Here is a 6,000-nt window from a genome sequence, read left to right on the forward strand (position 1 = left end):
TATCGGAAAAAATGGTCAAAATCTATCAAATGAAGCTCTCTTTATTTTCTCATATATGATTGAATCGATTTTCAAAGTCTACGTAGTCTCACTTTCTTTTATTCGCAAAAAATAATGTTCCATCAGCTTAGCTTTATCCGAGGTAAGACAGATTCGAAATAGAGAAAAATACACCTCATAGGCTGAACTAAAGCCTTTTCAGTAAAATTCTTCATCTCAATCACTTTACGGAGAAAACCCGTTTTCTTTCCTATTCCTCATCCGTTAAATACGTATGAGAATCATTGTATCTCATTTCCGCTTGTGTATCTTTAATAACTGAGAATTTATTGCACCACCCCGTGAACGACTTTTGATGTTAAGAACAATATAACAAAGATAATAACATAAATTGTTCATAGTTCGATAGTTATTTTCCGACATTGAACAAAAAACTTACAAAACAATTATAATTTTTAATCTTGAGTAAAAATTACTTCTGTGTAATATCTTTTATAGTAAAATAAAATAGTTCAATAAGAAGTTTCAATACATGGTCAAATGAATAAGTTCTTCTTACGTTATCTGTATTTCAATCAAATCCAAACAACTTTCCATCCGCCAAACTTTGAATCGGACCGTAGTTAAACTTGACTACTCGATAAAAAATAATTCGATAGTTATTATGTCAAATTTAAACCAAAAGTTAAAATCATTCGCAAAATGGTGGCCTAAATGCACGAACATTAGAATTTTCTCGGCCATCTTTGATTGTCTCACCAGGTATGAAAATGAACGGGTAAAACATCAACTTGAACATTTAATTTAAATAACGTGGGCAGAGTACTGCCTATTGTTTTTGATCTATTTTGTTTTAAAAATTTCCAAATTTTGGACTATCCAATTTATCGAAGCTTGGTAATTTTTTTATGCATCATACTTCGCGATTATTCCGTATAACTTTGTAGTTTTGAAAACTGTTTTGGTAGCAGAAATATTTTTCTGAAACAAAAAAGAACTAATTTTGCAAAAGATTTCCAGAGTGGCGAATGGCATCATTCTCAATTTCGGATGCAATATCGCGATAAAACCAGTGTAATTGTTGTCACGAATTACACAGTTAATGATTTTTTTTATCAAAACGCGTAGCTAAGAAAAGTTTAAAAAAATGTTGGAATTTTGGAATTTCTTTTCCGACTCTAATGCTTTCCGATCCCCGAGGGTTACGTACCGCATAACTTAGAAAATCAGCGTGAAAAGCATCATTTAAAAAAATCTACATAAAACAAAACACTTAACTTTGCAGATTAGCATGAAAAACACGTCTTTGAACAATAGCATGATAAAATATTTCAGTACTAAAAATCTGTTTCATGCACATATCGTATAGAAAACTAATAAAAAACAGCAGAAATTGAAAAATTTGTTTACTAGCAACAGTCTCTTCTTAATTTTCGTTTGTTTATTCAGCTATGTTTTTGTTTTTTGAAATCACCAATAAAGTAAAATTGCCGTTTTAGAAAAAGGGCATTTCTTGTATTGCATGGGATTTTCAAGATATATACAGCCGTTCTACGCATAATTGTCCCATATCGCATGGAATCTCCCATATATATGGAACAACAGTTTACAATTGAATCAAAATATGATGACAACCCAAGGGGAGGACGCTTAGAACAATGTGCCAATCATACATTAACACAATGCGTTGGCGCATTTATCAATATTGGCACTTTCGTTTTCATACAGTTGCACAGTTGCGGCATATTAAGAGCTCAGTTTTGACAAGAAGCTGTTTCATGGGGAACAGCGTGGCACACTTAGACTCACAGTATAGCACGTGTTTTTTTAGAGGCACAATATAGTTTGTGTTTAGCGACTCTCCCCTTGTGACAACCGCAATAAACTGATTTATCATAACATTCATGTGCAAGAATTAGCTCTACCATTTAGTGAACAAGGAGCTCCGATTTCTGCAAATAAACAAAAATTTCCAAAATTCCGGATCTATTTTCTAAACATTCCTTGCAATTCTTCTTTTATACGGTTCGAGAACCACATTCACTTGCACACGATGAAAATGCGTTTTCAATCTACTGGAAAACTGATCAACTTTGTTCTGATAACCTCGCGGCGTTACAATCCAAATTTCTAATATAGAGACACTTGGAAACTTGGTATCATTCGACTAACCACACCTGACTGTCCAAAGTTACTAGTACAGCTGATTGTTGAACGATTCTCAACGCTACTAAATACTAAATGGGAGTCGTATAAACAATGAATCACTTTACATTATATTATACATAGTACATTGTATGAACCTATACTGATAAGCTTTAGACAATCGTTTCGCCACCGATATAAGACGTAGGTGCCATTTACTTACACTATTACCCGGTGAGTTATGCCTACACCTAATTTATGAGAAAAGATCGTAGGTCATTCCCAGAGAGCACGCGTCATTATCCAGCCACTAATGCGCTAGCTTAATCATTCATTTTAGTAAAACGGGTATATTTTCCGCCCATATGTGGCATTGGAACACTACTGTTTGACTTGGAAAAGCAGTACGGAAAGCGCAAATAAAAATACCAACGGTGATATGACATTGTCTGCACTAAAACTCGTTTGAGTCATTACCTAAAACGATTCTTGATTGATCAGTTAGAAAACGTTGAGTGCAACACGCAACGTAGCTTTGAAAGTATTTACAATAATTAACTGAAGACACCGCTACAGCACGATAGTTACTGTATGCGGTTTCTACAGTAATCCAGGCACTTCCGCCCAAAGCTTAGGGCTAGTTACTGCGTACACACGAGAGCCCGCCAAGGACGCCATCTAATAGTAATAGCGCAGTTGGATATTAGTGTCAATTTCCCATAATGTTTTAGTGAATAATAATTCGTTGGCGTGCTCACAGTTGTATAAAAAAATGTTTTTCTATAAACTTGAACTTTTCGATTGAGACAACTTCACTAACGCGAGATAATATTGATAATTTAGCCCCTTCTTATGTAACGTCGTTCTCGAATAATGACAAATCTGATTCAAAAAGAAACTATTGATGTTTTCGCTCTGGATCTGAAACTGACTCAGGTTTGTATTTTGTTTACATGAAAACTCTTTCAATCAAACCTGACTTCAAACAATGGGTTGATATTTTTCCCAGCCTCCTTCGATATTATTGGTAAGAGGCAGAAGGTATAATGATTTTCTTATAAACGCAGACCGCATACTTTTTCTTTGATGTTAGGATGTTGCAAATATCACCTATCCCGAATTGATTTGCGAAGACCGCTAGTACGACGGAACTGGTCCGTAAAATAACTAATCTATCACTTTTGTGCGTCGTACACTTTTCCACACTAAGCACTGTAAAACTATATCCTCAAGCACGAGCAGTCTAGAACGATGACTCAAATGATACTGCGAGGAGTTAATGAGTTGTGATAAGTCAATCGATTTTCACAGTCACTGACGTGTTTACTTCTAATCACCCTTCGTCATACGCTTAAGAAGGGGGGTCAAGCGTACATAAACACTTTCCTCACGTCCGAAAGGTACACATAATCAGCTATTGCATCACTCGCACCGGTCTACTAATTATTCATTCTGGGTCATTGCTATGTACTTCAATCACAACCCAGCGCTGACTGCTGAGTCGTGGTGAACTTTGAGTTTTTCTTCATCGCACTTCAAAATAACCAATTTCGTTTGTGCCGCTTCAATGCCGTACCGGCCGCCAATGATTCTTTTCGCGAAGGTATTATTCATCCATGCGATCAATCTGCATTACCAGCTTGTACATCACAAAATTCTTCTCTAAGCTTCGGACGTTCCAAACACAAACTGGCGTCAACCGAGGATGAGTAAATTATACACACAGCGTTGTTGTGAACCGATCGGAGATACTGTAAGAAACGCACTCGGACTCATCATCATCACTCGCTAGAAACTGAGTTGCGCTCTGGCCTTGCTAGCAGCGCCGTTGATGGCCATTCTGTCGTATTGTGTGCGAGTTGCACCACCCTACGCAAACTTTGCCTACCGAAAGTTCAAACACAAATTCAAAAATCTTAGCAGTAAGCAAATTGCCTACACTAGCATAAAACGTTGAACTACACGAGTATGCTCTTATAATCGGTATAAAGACATAAAGAAAGCCCGACTCGACTGCCTGGTATTGAGCAGTGTCGCGAAACTTTAATCATAATACACGCTTAGTATACTAACTCCGGACGGTAGTAGTAGCACCCCAGCTCAGTGCACCGGTTGTCTCGAAAGGCGCAAATCGGTTCGGAAACAGCAAAAAATAAATACGAATGGTTTAATGCATATATGCAAGAGTAGTTGAAAACAAGTTTCTATAGAAATCAATACAGACGCATCATAACTGAGTCGGATACTTCTGGGGATCCACTGGTCAGCAACAGCAAGAGTGCAGGTTCAACGATTGTCAAAAGTTCATTCGTTCCATGAACTTTGAAAGTTTTCACAGTCATTCTGTTTCATGATGATGTTTTTATTCGCATTCGAATGAGTTTAGTATAATTCGATGTTTATGAGAAGACACTAATTAATATGCATTACTAAAGTGCGTATTTCAAGCCTCAAACGAATGAGATTGGACTGACATATTGCATTAAATTCGTTGGATTACTCAGTATGGATTACATCTGTTATTCTGCAATCTGTTAAGCAATAAAATTGATCTTTAGTCTTTCACATGAAGAAAGGTTAGAGCCCCGACCTGGAAGGATTCTTAGAGTCAGTAGGATCCATAGTGTACTAGCCATGCAATGATTCTGTACCCTATGAATCGGCTGCGAAGTCTGTTGAAACAGAAAGGCCAAATTCCACAAAAGGAATGTAAAGCCCCAAGACTTTGCTTTCTCGGGACTTTCATACACTGAGCTTCGATTTTCATGAACTTTGATTCAAATGGAAAGTCTTGTGGTACAAAATTCCTGAATTTTATTTTTATATCACCCTCATTCTTGTTTACGTCCGTATCGTCCGTGTTGCGAATCAACCGTTCGAATACATTGAAAACAGTTTGACCGATTTCCAACAGCTTTCATTTCGATTGTAAAGGTGATTTGCAATCAATTGATATATTTTTTGTACATAAAGACTGTCCCAGAAAGTATAGACGCAACCAAAAACCGCTGCCATTTCGCAATGGTTCAGAATCAGTAAATTTTTATGGCTGCGTCCAGTTGTTTACACTTTTCTCTAACCACTTGTGCAGTTGTTTATTCGTTTTCATTAGTTTGTTTCGAAATGCGTGGACTTTCAGCAGAACAACTTCGACAAATTGTGTACAAATGGTGCACAGAACGCGGACTGTCACTGAGAAAGATAGCAAAAATGGAAGGAGTAAGTGAAAAAGCCGCGCGAAATGCAATCAGGAAGTTCGGTGAGGATAACACCTTTGAGGATAAACCGAAAACGGGTCGAAAAAAAGGCCCTGCTAACCCTCAGTTGGTTAAACGTATACTGGAGGCGTTCGAACAAAAAAAAGGAGGTTTCAGTTCAGGATGTGGCCAAAAAAGTGGGCACTTCGAAGTCAAATGTTCTTCATGCTAAAGAACGTTTGAATCTTCGAACCCATGAGAAGCAGAAACAACCAAAACGTAGTCCGAAACAAGAAGCATCGATCAGGCCGAGGGTTTGAAAGCCGTACAATACGATTCTTGCTGGAAATTTGAACTGCATAATCATGGACGACGAAACCTACGTAAAACTCGAATACAAATCCTTGCCGGGACCACAATATTATACGGTGCGAGAAGAGCAAGTGTTAAACCTGTCCGAGACATCGATTGAAGTCGAAAAATTTGGTAAGAAAGCTATGATCTGGCAAGCAATTTATAGCTGCGGTGAGATTTCGAAACCCTTCATCACCACTGCTTCAATGAACAGCGAAATATACATCAAGGAATGTTTACAGAAACGACTTCTACCCATGATTCGAAGCCACAAGGATCCTGTTGTCTTCTGGCCAGATCTTGC

The sequence above is a fragment of the Malaya genurostris genome, chromosome 2 (assembly GCF_030247185.1).
Source record: "Malaya genurostris strain Urasoe2022 chromosome 2, Malgen_1.1, whole genome shotgun sequence".
Classification (NCBI taxonomy): domain Eukaryota; kingdom Metazoa; phylum Arthropoda; class Insecta; order Diptera; family Culicidae; genus Malaya; species Malaya genurostris.